Source organism: Lissotriton vulgaris, chromosome 5, assembly GCF_964263255.1.
Source record: "Lissotriton vulgaris chromosome 5, aLisVul1.2, whole genome shotgun sequence".
Taxonomy (NCBI): Eukaryota; Metazoa; Chordata; class Amphibia; order Caudata; family Salamandridae; genus Lissotriton; species Lissotriton vulgaris.
Window position 1 is genome coordinate 975,682,395 of NC_141693.1, and position 16,642 is coordinate 975,699,036.

Sequence of the window (16,642 nt, forward strand, 5' to 3'; positions counted from 1 at the left end):
CCAAAAGTGTAAATAGTAGATACAGTTCCACCATGGTGGTAAGACAGTGCATATATGCAGGCATATAATACAAGGTAGTGATCAGACGTACTCTTACTATGCAATCTGTACTCTATGTGTGTCTAGAGTGTGTGTAGGTGTAGAGTCAAGACTCCCCTAAGGATGATCCAACTCCATTACCTAGAGGGAGAGAATGTAGGACCCCATCCTGGTCACAAATTGGACACCCCTCACTGGGATGTCAGACAACTGCTTGGCGAAACTTCAGCATGCAGGGGCCCTCTGTGTCAGCTGAAGTGTCTCCTCTGCTAATCCCTGTAAATGTTTCTTTTTTTATAATGAAATGCATCCTTGCTGTGTACACACAGATTAGCATTGTTGTGGATATGTAGATAGCCAATCGCCCCTTGGATGAAGATAGAAGAACATTTGTACATCAGGCCTTGTACTCGATGTTTGAGGCATTGTGATGTTGCTCGAACCCAGATGTGCAAATAAAAGTAGTTTCAGAGAAATTAATCCAACATTGTCAGCAAACTAATATGTGCAAAGGTCACAGCAGATGATGTTATTGTGCAAAAAAGAGGCCAATTTAAGAAAAACGGGACGCTTTGCCACATGGGACTAACTCGGGCACATGTCACAACCATGTGTTTATCCTACTTCATCTGGTCGATACATTCAGCACTAAACGAGATACTGTTTTACCAGTAATGTATAGACTAGTGCAGGGCCTTTAGCATCATCAATTGCAAGATCTCATGTTCCAAACTGGAAAAATGGGAATTGACCCATTTATGATATCAACAATACTAAAGCTGTGCGCAAACATCTCACGTCGAGTTTGTATTGCTGTAAAGTATGCAAAGTCAAGTTATTGAAGATGCAGCTGTAGTGTATAATAGGGTGACAGTTTTCCTAGGCCCTCTCTAATCAATGACATCTATGAAGCTGTGGCTAAAACAACTGAGGGTGTCCTGAAGACTGTTTTGGAGAAATCTCAATACTGCTCTGTGCAGTATGTACTCTTGACCACAACACTAAAATCAGCGCTGGGTCTCCTGAAGGCCATCTAGAATTATTGCACCTGAAATGATCACCAAGATGAGGTTCATAAAAAAAAGACCTGAACACACCTTAAAAATCAAGAAAACACTGGTCATTGTCCCGATTCATAACGCTGCCTGGAAATCACCCAAAAATGTATACAGTCTAAATACCTAGACAAAGTATTTAGAGGTGGTAAAATGTAGCCAATGGCATTGGAAACTTTGCAAATCATTTGGGTCACAACACAGAAACCTTCATGGATAAGCTACGAGTGCCAAAGTAGGAGCTGGGATATGGTCTTCTGGGCTAGTGATATAGGAAGACCAATAGGAAGATGTGATAACAAATCCTCTGGGCAACCTAGAGCTTACCCTCGGGTAGCCTACTGGCCAAAATAGCCTACACAAACATCTAAAAATGAAACATGCATTGCAGCTTTGATTTATACCACGAAGAGTGCAACATGCACGAACAACAGTGTAGTTGATAGGACCTGGAAGGAAATACAGACAAGTCAGCTTCGAAAGAAGGACAGAGAAAATCAACAATAAAAAGGCATCTTTTTTGGCATCGCAGGAATCGTTCAACTCAGAAATTAAATCCCAATTCATATAGCAACAGTACAAACCACGGTAAAAAAAAAAAAAAAACACTGTGCAGGTTGCGAACTGAAAAAGTCTTAAGAGGCTCAAAGCGAACAGAAAGGTATCACCTGGAAAGGAATCTTTTATTACGAAGTGTCTAAGCTGACACCGAGATCCCAGGAAAAATCCCGGATAACTTTTGAGAGCCAAAAAACAACTTTCTCACATGGCGGAAAGCCGGAAAAAGGTGAGGCTCTGCTGAGACTGACAAATGCAGCTGTCAAATGGAGATGAGGGAACTATTTGAACTCATTATTCTCCACTGTCCATTTCACAAAATAAAATCAGAAAACATGAATTGCTGAATACAAATACATCCTCGCAAGAGTAAGAAATGATTCTTTACTGACTGTCAGATCCAGTGCTTGAAATGAAAAAAACAGAAGAGCAGGCAGGGAGTGCAACCCTGTTGAGAAGGGCAGGTACTCTCCCTTTCAAATGAAAGAAGTGCAGGTTCTCTCCCATTCAAATGAAAGAAGCGCAGGTACTCGGTACCGGACAGTACCTCCCCGTTTGAAGGGCTTGCCAGATCAGAACCTTCAAAGCACGGAGAGTTATATATTCCCTACCAGAGTAAAAAAGCACATAAGGCGGAATCGTTATCTAACGAAAGAAATAAAAACATGGTCACAACCGTAATAAGGGGGTGGCAGAGGGGATATTATGCCTCGGGCTCATGCAGAAAAATTAATATATTTTAAAAACAAGCATTCCTGTTTACTACTAAAGAGGCAGATAAACGCGGTCAGACCACTAGATGGCGCCAGATGTTGGGCCTGTGGCGTTTTCTCTTTCGCTGGAAGATTTCTTTTTTCCAATGTTTAGCAGCAAGTGCCAGAAAACCTGGAAACATTTCTGACAGGCCTGAGTAGAGTTGTAAGACTCGCCTGACAGGAAGAGGGACGCTCACAACCGCACACTGGAGTCTGGACTTCACGAGCACCCACAAACAGGTACTTCTATCTAACTCATTATGACCCTGCAGTTTGATCTGATCACGACACGAAGGTTTCACTCTCAGGGGAGTAAACCATACCAAACCCACGTATCACAGACCACATGATGAATAAATACGATGTGCTCATTAACAATAACTGATGTGACCCAAAAAAATACCACGAGTTAAAAGAAAATGCTTTCGGCCTTGTTTCTGTTTTAAGTTTTTGTTCTTAGTTTCAGTTTTGTTTCTTTTTCATTTTTGAACATATTTTGAGATTTTTATTTATGACTTTGTTTTAATCTCTTTGCATCGTGTGAAAGGCAGCTGACCAAAGCACTTATAAAGAGTTATTTATTTTGATTTTATTTATTTTAAAGGTTTTATATAGCACTGGCTAGACCCGGAGGTGTCAGAGCGCTTTTCATGAGCATCAGATAACCCCCGCACTCTGCCCCACTCCCACATGTGATCCTAATACCTTTTCCTTTTCGTACTTCCCCTCCCACCAAGAAAGCCACTACACTTCTTGTCTTTGAGGTGGTCATTTGTTGGCCGCAGTTTATTAGGGTTACAAGGAAACAGGTATATCTTGCATTTGCATGTTATGTCATCATACATTTCCCTGATAATGTCTCTTAGCCCTTCTGGGGCGGTTCTTTTGTAGGTTGGACTTTCTTGCTCTTCCTCTGCGGGGGAAGGAGATATCCGTTGTCCCAGAGTTAGGCCGCCTCGCTACCTTGTCCAACCTTGTTGTGCCCTGCCATCCGGCGGGGGCTGGGCTGCGAGCGCCTTCTCTGCTTGCTACCCCTTCACTTCGTATCCATATCACCCAGCCGTGAGGCATCCCAGAGTCTCTGTCCTTAGGCCACCTCACCCAGTCGTGCGGCATCTGAAGGTGAGTGGACCTATTCTGGCGCACCGCCCTCCGGTGTGCCTCCATACCAACCCTTCTCAGCGTAGCCCCACGCCACGCATCCTCCCTGTCTCAGCCCTGCGACATTGCTGTTCCTTAGGTGTGGGTGGGTGGGACAAGATTTTCGGTGCGCCGTGCTGCTCCCCCCGCCACCTCCCGAAGACCGTCAAAGCAGGCGGCAGGCCCGGTGTAGGGTATGGCCTCCGGGAGCATCGCCAGCTCTGGGATAAGGTGTGCCGGGCCATGTTTAGGGAGTCGGGGGTCCGGCGCATCTACCATCAGGCGACGCACCGGTGGGCCGACCTCCTTGACCGAGAGCAGGACCTGCTCGACCTGCTAGGCGTGGAGATCCCTGGGCTTGGTGAGTAGCTATTTAATAACTACTTTGTTTTCTTCTGCTCTGTGTTATTATATTGCTAATATCTGTTTTTTACGAAGAGCAAGAATGCTGCCGATTTGATTACATTGCAGGTAAATTAATGTTTAACTTTTTAGCTCCCCCTGCCACCTCCCGAAGACCGTCGAAGCAGGCGGTAGGCCCGGTGTAGGGTATGGCCTCCGGGTGCGTCGCCAGCTCTGGGATAAGGTGTGCCGGGCCATGTTTAGGAAGTCGGGGGTCCGGCGCATCTACCATCAGGCGACGCACCGGTGGGCCGACCTCCTTGACCGAGAGCAGGACCTGCTCGACCTGCTAGGCGTGGAGATCCCTGGGCTTGGTGAGTAGCTATTTAATAACTACTTTGTTTTCTTCTGCTCTGTGTTATTATATTGCTAATATCTGTTTTTTACGAAGAGCAAGAATGCTGCCGATTTGATTACATTGCAGGTAAATTAATGTTTAACTTTTTAGCTTCTGTGATTGCAGGTGCTCGCCTGCTCAGTGGCGTTGCTACTATGCTTACTTGTTTGCACCTTTGTGCTCATTTGGCCTGATTATGTATGAGTGTAGTACTTTACAGAACTGCGTAATGCTAGGGAGACTAGAGACTCAAGTTTAGTCCTTCCTTTGTACTCCTGCTGCCACTTAGAAGAGGAGATAGTGGTGGATTGATAGGTTGAGTATATTATGACTTGGTAGTATGGACATTTTTAAGTTGTCTGCAATCATGATGGTGGACTGTGTCTGTCACGTTGCGTGCTGCTGAGTGCTGGCAGTCATAGTAGAACCTTTTTTTTGTTAGTTTATTTAGTGATTTACATAACTTTCCAAGTAGACGGTCTGCAAATCCAGCAATAATGTACTATCCTCCTAGTTGACCAGATCAGATAGGTCAATACATGTAGTGCAATTGTTGGTAATTTGTTTCCCGGAGATAATTTTAGATTGTGGTCAAAGAAATCAAATATTTCAAAAAAACAATCATCCATGTTTGTGTTTATTTCATGATCATCAGCAACTCCCAGGGGCAAGAGGACGACAGCGACGCTGGCGGAACAAGGTGGGCAGGATCGGTCCTCTGCGGTCTCTTCTGATGGCCCCAGTAAGTTGTTCTGTTGTTGATATTAATAATTATACTTCCCTAACTTTTACAGCACCTATTCATTCCAAACTGTTTCCTAATTCTATTTTTTCCAAAATAGTCTTTGATCTTCTTGTAGACTGTTTCTACATTCTTATCCTGCCTCTACTATCACTCTCTGTGCTATTACTATTTATTATTATTATGATTCAGTCTGTGTAGGTAGCTAAGCTTGCCCAGTTGCCAAACGGTGTTAAGCGAAACTCTGATCCAGCAATAGCTCTAGGCACTGAGTGCAGTCCTCTGGGTAGCCCTTGCTGTCTATTCCAGTCTTCTTAAGTGCTTTGACAATTTCCAACAAAAAAATGTCAATGTGTCCACCAATAATAAGCTAGTAGTTGGCTTTTTTTATTTGATAGGAGCACATACCATACCGCTAGTGTGTCAGGGACCATTCTGCACATACAGAAGTATGGACAAGAGAAATAGGACATTGTTGATGATAGGTGCAGTTTGACTTTCCACATACCTCAGTCGGAACAGAAGTTGAACCCCCAATCCCCTGACCGACTATCTAGTGTGTCTGACCAATGAATATACGACCCAGAAGAATAGAAGAAGACTACCGCTGAGTCCCGACCTATCAGAGTTACAGAAGCATGCCTGCAAAGTGCAGTAGTGCAAACCCTTCCGCTCACTCACTCGTGAACAAAAACCACAGTGTTTTTTAGTTTTAAAGTTTTATCTTTAAATAAGAAATAAAACAAACAATTTCTTTATTTTTAATAGAGCAGTATTCGGAGCGAGCAGTGGTGATAGATGATGTTAAAGTTTAAACCCCCTTCCCTAGAGTCAATATACTTCAACTTAACACATCTAGTTATTAGAATAACTGTGCGGGAGACCTCATCTTGTTGAAACTTCAAGTACTGGTGGTGATGAGGACAGGAGTAGGTGGTGAATTGAAAAGCTCTTGTTGGCAGAAGGGCAAAGGAATCTTCTGTCTGTAATTGGAAAAATGGTGCATGTTAAAAAGCAAGCATTCATCAGTTGTGCCAAAAAGTGTAGCATGTAATGGCTAAGCATATAAAAGGTTAACACCCTTCCCAAAACCGTCACTTTTTTTCATTCCCAATAATTAAAAATTGGTTATGTATTAACATTTTCTTCCATCACGAGACAAAATAGGGGGTGCTGTATGGCATCTAAAAATATGAAATGTTTTTTCTAGGCATCATCACAACATCAGATGCGGCACCTCCCACCACCAGTGCCGGGGCCAGCAGCGCAGAGGTGTCCACTACTCCAGAGAGTGAAGCGACGGCGCCACAAGTGCCACCAGGAGGAGCTGTGGTGGATGGCTCAGCAGCGGCGGACGGTAGTAAGTTATTATACTCCTTACTTATTGATATTTTAGAGTAGGCTCGCAAAGGAGCGTATGATGTACTGTACGGTAGACAGTACACGAGTACAAGTACACTGTACTGTTAAGAACAGTTACTAATTTAGAACTACGTTTTTGCCAATCACGGAGAAGACAGTCACCCATGACTGAGCAATAGCATTAGCGGCGGAAGTTCTCGAGTAAGCAATGGCCCCCTCTATTTGACTTCAACTCAGCTGGTAAACTTTTATCGTGAAGTCAAGTCATATCAGACGAACTTGAGGGATGTGATGAACGAAAAGGAAAAGAAGGGTGAAGGGAAGGACGAGCAAGTCGTAACATTTATGACTGTAAAGAATGATACATGTTTTTGAATGCAGGCAGAGGTGGCTGACAGGAAGGAATCAGATGCATGGCTGCTTGAAGCAAGGATGGTTGGTGGAGAAAGAAAAGATGACTGCCTGTGTGGGTGAATCAGAAAATGCATGTGTGGTGTGCATTGCAATATATCATTTCGGTGAAACTCAAATGCAAGTCAAGATGGTGGTTTACCAAAGGGTGTTAGTTGGTTGTTGAGAAAAAGTAAAGTTGGTACAGTTGAGACATTAAGAAGAATGATAGACGCTTACTTTGGAAGCCTGGATGATATCTTCTTCCCCATAGATAGCAGAGGTGAATATAGAGCAGACGCTCAGTGGATGAAGAGTGTTACTTTGAAAAGCATGTCCGTGCCAGAGTAGCAAAGCAGAGGAAATCCAAATACTAGAAGTTGTGATTGTTCAGAAATACTCCCTTGACTAACAGTACAGTAGTTTAATTTGCAAGCACAGCATATCTTGTGTATGTATTGTATAGTTGACATTATATCAAGTCAAGTCCCTTCCTCCGGAAATTATAGGTACCACACTCACTCCCTATGTTAATAATTTTCTTTCAGCTGTGTGAATCATGGGTGGACTATCGCTGTTGTTCACTCAATCTATCAAAACAAAGCACCTAAAGTCAACCATTATATAAGCAAAGATCACGTGATCAGCAGGATATATGATCAGAAATGATTAATATCCATTTTCCTTTAGTAGTAGTAGTCAAGGCCCAGGGGGCAGTGTAAACCCTATGGAAAAGTAAGAGCTTCCCTATCCCCACCTGCATGTACTGCTTTAAGTAATGCGAGTCTGCATCATCATGGCTGTTTTTCTTGGGTGCAAGCTGAGTGAGCTGGCATTATGCCGGCCACCACAAGTTCACTTACAAGAAGATTCTTTCGCAAAACAAGAGAAAAAAGAAGACTGGTGTACTCTCTGACTCTCTGACTATGTAGTGAGTCCATAGTGCTTCTTGTAGAATTCCTGAAACTCCCACTAATGTTACAGGCCTACAAAGACAGTGGCAAAATACATGCCAAAATGTTATACTATGCTTGCAAGTTGCTGGTGTTACTGTGAGACAACTTTCTGTTAAATTATTTGGTGTTAATGTTAAAGAATATTGGTTACAGTCATTTTCTTTCTTTCTTCATATAGATGCTCCACAAAAGCTCACCAGGAAGGAGATGGCTGTACGGGCCAGGGCCCGGAAGCTGGAGGCCATTTGTGCTGAATATCGGCGGCTGTGGGCTCGGGAGCAGGAGGCGGCGGCAACAACTGCATCCTCCTCCAGTGCCCCCAGGTCCACCAGCCGCCAGTAGGGCACCGTGATCCGACAGCCTCCTGCTGCCGCCGCAAAGCAGCAAGTGAAACACCAGCTGCCCCCCCCACCCCCTGAGCCTGGATGGCACGTCAGTGCCACCTCCGCAGGAGATGGACTCCCTGGAGCGCGTAGTAGAAAAGCTCCAGCGCCAGCTCCGGGACCTCCGCAGAGAGATGCAGGACCACCTGTCCACAGGACACCGCCGGAAGAAGTGACTGTCCCTTGCCCCCTTTTTAAAGACTGTTGTGGGGGTGGGAATTGGGCGTTAGGGATTCAAAGGGAGCTTAGAAGGACATTTGGACATTGGTTGGGGTTAGGGAGGGGGTGAGTTGGGTCTTTTTTGAATAGTTTATTTTTGTTAGGGAAAATATATTTATTTATTTTACATACTTAAACATAGTATACGCGTTCATATTATTTTGTGTGGTGGTGGGCGGGGGTTACTGTACGTTTGGTTTCCTCAAAGTTACCAGCATGAATTATCTAAACATCCAAAAATATACAAAAGTGCAACTAACAGAGTTAGGGAATTCAATTGCCCTACTAGTACTTACTAGTACTACTGTCAGTCTCTCCTCTCCTCCGAGTCCTAGCCCATTATTCTACCTCTCCAAAATGCTTATCTTACCTGTGATTCGTGTTTGAGATTAGAGCCAGGCACAGGGCTGGCTGCATAGCAAATGGCGATTACGGTTGGGTATGGAATCCTGGACGGTTGAAATGTCATCGTTGTGCTGATAGTAGTAGTGGTACACACTGGCAGTAGCAGCATATGAAAAAAAGGAAATAAAACATTGAGTGGCCTGAGTGTCGCATTAGAACAGTATGATAGATAGTACAGTAGAGAGCAGTGCCATAAAATGTAGCCTAAGCAGTGCTAAATTATTCCAAATATAAGTACTAGTTGCGTGGAGTATGGCTACTATAAGAAATAGTATTGAAGGCGAAAAACACTGCAGCGTAAGCATTAAGCATTCGATTCTTCATGTGTATGATGAGGATGTTGTTGAAGACCAATCCACGATGGTGTACATGAAATTCTGATTTGAATGATTTTTCTGTTTCTTTGACCTCATCCTCCCCAGCAAGTGTGTGGAATTTTTGTTGTCATTTAGTCACACCTCAATGAAAACCACACAGCCCGGGCGAAGAGGGTTAGGGTTTGAAAATTGGATGGGAATGGAGTTTTTTGGAAAGTTTTATGGAGAGAGGGAAAAAAAAAACACAGCATGGACAAACAACAAATGAAGATAAACAAATCTTTGGATACGAAGATATCCATAAATCTTTTAAGGGACATAAAGGAAGTGCATGCACTACTGCATGCATGAAGTTGTTTGGTAAATGGATGGTTAGGTTACTGAAAACTAAGTAGTACTTTCTGCAACTTACTAACTATGAAGAAACAATGTGACAGTACCGGGTTGCAGTAATTACACAATTTCACTTGCCTATCTGCCCTCCAAGAATAAACACTTAGGGCCAGATGTAGGAGAGAAAATACCGGTTGGTAACGGCCGATTTTGGCCGTTACCTACCGGTATTTAGGATTTGGCATGTAGGGGCCATCATTTTACAGAATTGGTAAATTTACTGATTCCGTAAATTTACCGATTCTGTAAAATACCGAATCGGGAATTTTACCGATTCGGTAAATCCACATGTAGGTGACACTCCTAAGAGTGTCACAGGCCCTTAAGAATCGGTATTTTACCACCCAATCCAATTCGGTGGTAAAATACCGAATTCAGGTGTACATGCACATCTGTGCATGCACACCTGTGCCATGTGACACACAGACATGCCCTTAGGGCATGTATGTGTGCCACATGTCACACATGCCTGTATTTGGGCTGCTGGAGGGTGTCAAAGTGACACCCCCTGCACCCTTGCAGGATTCGGTATTTACCGATTCGATAAATACCGAATCAGTATTGCCCATTGATTCCTATGGGCTTCAAGGCCCATAGGAATCAATGGGCAATACCGATTTACCGAATCGGTAAATACCGAATGTTACCGATTCGGTAATTGCAGATTAAAATATACCTACATCTCCCTGCTTCATATTTACCGATTCATAAATACCGAATCTGTAAAATTCGATATTTATGAGTCGGTAAATAGAAGTTACCTACATCTAGCCCTTAGTACATTAAATTAGTTTTAAAAATAGCAAACAAAAACGTATACAATGGCTGGAGGGATGAATTTGAAGCAGAGACCAAACAAATGCACAGAATCACACTCATAGAAGTTCACAACAATAACATTATTTAAAAGATAAGGAGAAGTGAATAGGATACTGTAACTGTATGTTGTAGTTGTCCTGTTGAATTTGGGAAGTTGCATGCATCCAGCCATTCCTCTTATTCACTGTACTCCTCCATTCCATCTGACGATCAATCTTGGTGACCAGACACACTGTCCTCTGCCTGCCTGGCGGATGCGGAATTGCGGATCGCTAATGGTAAGCCTGAGTTAATAGTTTTTCCCATCGCACAGGGTAAAAGCCGGCCTGTAATTGTTGATGGAAAAACAGGAAGTGATATTAAAACACCACGGAGAAAAAAATATGAGGTATGCTGTGTAGTGCAAAAATAACACTTTCAGTTTCAGAGGCGACAGTATGACATACAAGCATCATTTCTAAAGTGCATTCTCTGAGTCTCCTTTTCAGGGATAGTAATTAGCACACAGCAGGCAAGGGCCATGCAGACGGTCAAGGCAGGAACCACTGTGTGAAGCAACCTGTTGTAGCATACCTCTTTGACACAGGCAGACAAAGCATATCTAATTGTATGCAGCAAGCCAGATAGCCGCAATTTTAAATGAACTGCGGTCTGAACTCTGGCATAACAACACTACACTGGCTCGACCGCTCCATACCACGACTAGACAGACATGTAGTTCAGCTGTAGTAGTTGTTGTTGACTGGTTTACCTGTTTGCCACTCACAAATTGGCCATTGTTCTTCCATAAACCGACGATGATGATCCATCCATCCCAGTGAGTGACTGTAAAGAAAAAAGATATATTATTTAACTTTGATCATCAACACTCATCATCACCATAGTATATTGGCAAATAGTGAGTCCAAGGACATTTTGCATATTGGAAAATGCAACGTAGTGGCCTCTACAGTTGAAGTACAATTTGAATTAAACAAGGTTAAAAAAGCAGAGTAGACTTGAGTTACATTTAGTGTGTAAAAAGATTAAATAATAACAGAAGACATATGATTCATTCCATGCACAACAAGCAAACAGCAATTGCTTTCATCAGAGCCAGACAGCCATTGCTTTCCACTGCATGCCATCTTCTCACCTATTTTTTTTCGCATCTTGTTCTGAAAGTGAAGGCCCACAGGGCAGCCTCTCCTGTACATTTCAGAAGTAACTGTCAGCAATCAGCATGTAGTCAGTAATTCCACTCCCACTTGAGGAGACTCGTCTACAAAGCCAAAGTTTCTTGATTCTGCGTAATCCAGCCATCTGCCGTGAGGGAAATGGATAGGGGGAGTCTGGAGGAGGAGGATAGAGGAGCATGACTGAGTTGAGAACTTGTGAACCTCAGGAATGCAGACAGTGGCACCTTCAAATCAATAAGGAAATAAGATGAAGACAGTGCTGCTGATGGATTTGTTGTGATTAGGTGATTAGTGTTTTTGTGTGGTAAAAGTTGTAAAACAAAGAAAGACAAACAGGAATAAAAGTGAATAAGGATGAAAAAAAGGAAGTCATTTTCAGGCCTCGGTGTCAGGGCAGTAGAGCTCATCCTCAATCTCTGTGAATTGAGTCAGGAGTAGGTCAGCTAACAGAGAAGAACTTCTGTCAACTAAGTCGGTGTTCTCCTCTTCTTCCTGCGTGCATTCATGTATTTTGTAATCTGGTGGTATGAAGTGCTGATTCATCTTGATCATTGTTAACCTCTCCACATTTTTGGCCGAGAGGCGGGTCCTTTTTGAAGTTACAATGGAACTAGCAGCACTGAAAACACGTTAAGAAGACACACTTGCGAGTGGGCAAGACAAATAATTTAGAGCCAGGTTGGTGATCAGTGGCCATTGACCACTTTTCCCATACCAATACACCAATGGGTTCTGATTAAAGAAGACCTCTGATGGGTCATCCAGATAGGCCTGCACCATCCACTCAAGGTTATGCAGGGGTGCTTCACTTTGCGTACCATCTGTGGCCTTTGCATCACTGGAATGAGCAAACCCTTGATGAGTTAGCCAATCCGCTTCCGACAATATTATGGCTGGGCCTGGTGCAGGTGAGGATGATGATACGGTTGCTAGTGTCGGTAACGGCTGTGAGGGAAAGTGACTGCCTTCGGCCACAGAAGTGGACCTTGATGCCGGATGGCCTGCTGATTCATTAGTACTTCTGCCGGGTCCTTCAATTTCCTGCCGCTCTTTTTTGAACCGAGTGGCTGACAGAGCTAGCCAATGTTTGTACTTTGAAACATCTGCTTCATTAAAAGGAATGAATGCTTTGCTGGCCACTGCCTTTTTGTACTTTGGATCCAGAATAGTGGCACAATTGTAATGTTGTTCTGTATGTATTTTTTATGCCTTTCATTGTCAACTAGGCGGGTTAATAAGCTCACAGCCAACTGATATGCGTCTTGCTTGCCAGTATCACCTTTGAACGTAGAAGACTCCGCCTTCAGTTATTTATTTATTTATTTATTTTTGCAATTTTTAAAGCGCTACAAATACCCATGGGTGTCTCGGCGCTGGAGGCTAAAGGCTAGAAACCAGTAATTAGAACTTTAAGACATTGGTTGAGATGATCTATGAATCATGTCGTTGAGAAAACAGCCAAGTCTTTAGCTGTTTTCTGAAGACAATCAAGGATGGACTAATTTTTATATTGAGGGGAAGGGAGTTCCATAGTTTTGCTGCTGCTATGGCAAAACATCTGTCTCCCCAGTTAACTTTCCTTGTTCTGGGAATCTGAAGCATATGAGCCGTATTGGAACGCAGCTTTCTGGGGGTTGCCAAAGGCTTAAAAGAACTTCTCAGGAATTTGGGTCCCATATTGTTTATTGCCTTATAGACAATGCAGAGGGTCTTGAACTTCGTACGACTTCTGACTGGGAGCCAGTGCAGTTGGTCCAGATATCCAGAAACAGAGCTGTATTTGGGAATGCCCAATAAAACTTTAGCGGAGGCATTTTGTATCAGTTGCAGTTTGGAAATAACCTTTTTTTGAGCATTGAGGAAGAGGGCGTTGCAGTAGTCAGTGCGTGAAAACACCAGTGTGGATATAAGTGTTTTTCCCGTAGCTGTGGGGAGATACGGTAAAAGTTTCTTTATTTTCCTTAAGATGTTAAAGGATGATGAACTACAGCATTCACGTGGTGATGGAAAAGGAGCTTGTCATCAAATATCACTCCCAGATTTCTGACTTTACTGACAGGTTGAGGTGGAGTTCCCAGTTCCTCAGGCCACCATAAGGGGGACCACAAAGGTTGAATATTTCCAAAAAGCATGACCTCCGTCTTAGATGAATTGAGTTTTAAGCAGTTGGAGGCCATCCAACTGCTAATGGCCCTCATACCATTCTTAAAGTTTGCTGCAACAGAAGGTCCGTTTTTGTGTATGGATAGTACCAACTGGGTATCGTCGGCGCATGTTGTCAAATTGATGTTGTACTCTTTTATTACCCTCGCTAAGTCCGAGACATAGATATTAAAAAGGGTCGGACTTAGCGAGGAACCCTGCGGGACTCCACAAGGAAGGCTGAAGGTAGGTGAAGTGAAAGTACCCAGCTTGTACCCAGTTGGTGCTCTAGCATGCGCAACAATGGGATAGCTCTGCCCAAAGTACAGTCCTCCCTGCTGACTTCATGTGTGAAGACCTCAAAAGGACGAAGCATGTCTGTCAGGCTTTTAACTAGCTTCCATTCCTCCAAATCTAGCCTCAGTCAATCAATCAATCAATCATAGCATTTGTATAGCGCGCTACCCACCCGGAGGGGTCTCAAGGTGCTGGGGGGGGGGGTCCGCTACTGCTCGAAGAGCCAGGTTTGGAGTTGCCACCTGAAGGATAGATGGGCCTGGGTCAGCCGGAGGTGGGTGGGAAGGGAGTTCCATGTCTTGGCTGTCAGGTAGGAGAAGGATATTCCTCCGGTGGTGGCTCTGCGGATGCGTGGAATGGCGGCGAGGGTGAGGCTGGTGGATCGTAGCTGGCGGGTGGCAGTGTAGAAGGTCAGGCCATCGTTGAGGTACCTGGGGCCCAGGTTGTGAAGAGCCTTGTGTGCATGGGTGAGGAGTCTGAACGTGATTCTCTTGCTGACGGGGAGCCAGTGCAGGTCTCTCAGGTGTCCGGAGATGTGGCTGTGTCGGGGGATGTCCAGGATGAGTCGTGCGGAGGCGTTGTGGATGCGTTGGAGTCTTTTCTGAAGTTTGGCCGTGGTTCCGGCGTAGAGGGTGTTTCCGTAGTCCAGACGGCTGGTGATGAGTGCCTGGGTGACCGTCTTCCTGGTTTCGGTGGGGATCCACCGGAAGATCTTTCGGAGCATACGCATGATGAGACGGCATTGACTTGTCTGGTCATCGAGAGGGAGGAGTCCAGGATGAAGCCCAGGTTACGTGCGTGGTCCGTTGGCTTGGGAGTGGTGCCCAGGGTGGGGGGCCACCAGGAGTTGTCCCAGGTGGAGGGCGATGATCCCACGATGAAGACTTCCGTCTTGTCTGAGTTCAGTTTCAGGCGGCTGTTCTTCATCCACTCGGCGACGTCTTTCATCCCTTCGTGTAGGCTGGTCTTGGCGGTGGTGGGGTCGTTGGTGAAGGAGAGGATCAGCTGGGTGTCGTCGGCGTAGGAGATGATGTTGAGGTTGTGTTGGCGTGCGATGGCTGCGAGGGGGCTCATGTAGACATTGAAGAGGGTGGGGCTGAGTAATGATCCTTGTGGTACGCCGCAGGTGACTTCGGTGGCCTCGGATCTGAACGGTGGGAGGCGGACTATCTGGGTACTTCCTGCGAGGAACAAGATGATCCTCTCCAGTGCCTTCTCTAGGAGTCCGATGTTGCTGAGTCTCTGCACTAGGGTGCGCTGGCAGACCGTGTCGAACGCTGCGGAGAGGTCGAGGAGGATGAGGGCCGCTGTTTCCCCATTGTCGAGCAGGGATCTGATGCCGTCTGTGGCTGCGATGAGGGCGGTCTCTGTGCTGTGGTTGGCTCGGAAGCCGGACTGCGAGTGGTCGAGGGATCCGTTCGCCTCGAGGAAGGCGGCAAGCTGTCTGTTGATGGTCTTCTCGATAACCTTGGCAGGCAAAGGGAGGAGCTAGATGGGACAGTAGTTCTTGAGGTCGGTGGGGTCCGCTGTTGGTTTCTTCAGGAGGGCGCTGAGCTCTGCATGCTTCCAGCTCTTTGAGAAGGTGGCTGTGTTGAAGGATGTGTTGATGATGTCCCAGAGTTGGGGTGCGATGATGGAGTCGGCCTTGTTGAAGACGTGGTGGGGGCAGGGGTCAGTAGGTTATCCGGAGTGGATGGTGTTCATCATGCGGGTGCTGTCTTCAGTGCTGACCGGGGTCTAGGCGCTGAGGGTGGTGGTGGGGGGCGTTGGCTCAGCGGTTGGGTGCATGGTCTGTGTGCCGAAGCTGTTGTATATGTCGGCGATCTTGCTGTGAAAGAACGAGGCGAGTGAGTCGCAGGGGTCTTGCGAGGGAGTCATGTCGTTGTTTCCGGCGCTGGGGTTGGAGAGCTCCTTGACGATGCTGAAGAGTTCCTTGCTGTTGTGGGTGTTGTTGTCCAGTCATTCCTTGAATGCTGTCTTCTTGGTGGTGCGGATCAGCTGGTGGCGTGCTTGAGGGCCGTCATGTTGTCTGTGGTCTGGTCGTTGCGCCAGGCTTTCTCGAGGGTACGACAGTTCTTCTTGGAGTTCTTGAGTTCGTCTGTGAACCAAGAGGCTTTCTTGCTGCCGGGTCTGCTGGGAGGGGTCTTCAGTGGTGCAAGGTCGTCTTCGCAGTTGGTGATCCACTGTGTGAGGTTGCTGGCTGCTTTGTTGGGGTCAGTTGTGCTGGCGGGAGGGTTCTGGCTGAGGGAGGTGGTGAGCTGGTCGGCGGTAACCTTGTTCCAGCTCCTGTGAGGAACCTGTTGCGGATGGTGGTGGGTCGTGGTTCTTCGGAAGCTGAAGTGGACGCAGCAGTGGTCGGTCCAATGGAGTCCGGTGGAGTGGCAGAAGGAGATGTATTTGCTGAAGGAGAAGACGGGGTCAAGCGTGTGGCCAGCATAGTGGGTGGGGGTGTTCACCAGTTGCTTGAGTCCGAGGTTGGCGAGGTTGTCCAGCAGGGTGGTGGTGTTGCTGTCCTTGTTGTTCTCTAGGTGAAATTTGATGTCCCCTAGGAGAATGTAGACAGCGGAGGGAAGGGCGTGAGGGCTGATGAAGTCTGCGATGTCTTCGCTGAATTGTGTGCATGGTCCCAGGGGTCTGTCGATAAGGGTGCCTCTAAGGGTCGTCTTTGGGTCGGTGTGTATCTGGAAGTGGAGGTGTTCGGCGGCTGCGAGGGTGTCGTCGGAGTTGGTCGTGATGCGGATGGTGTTCTTGTG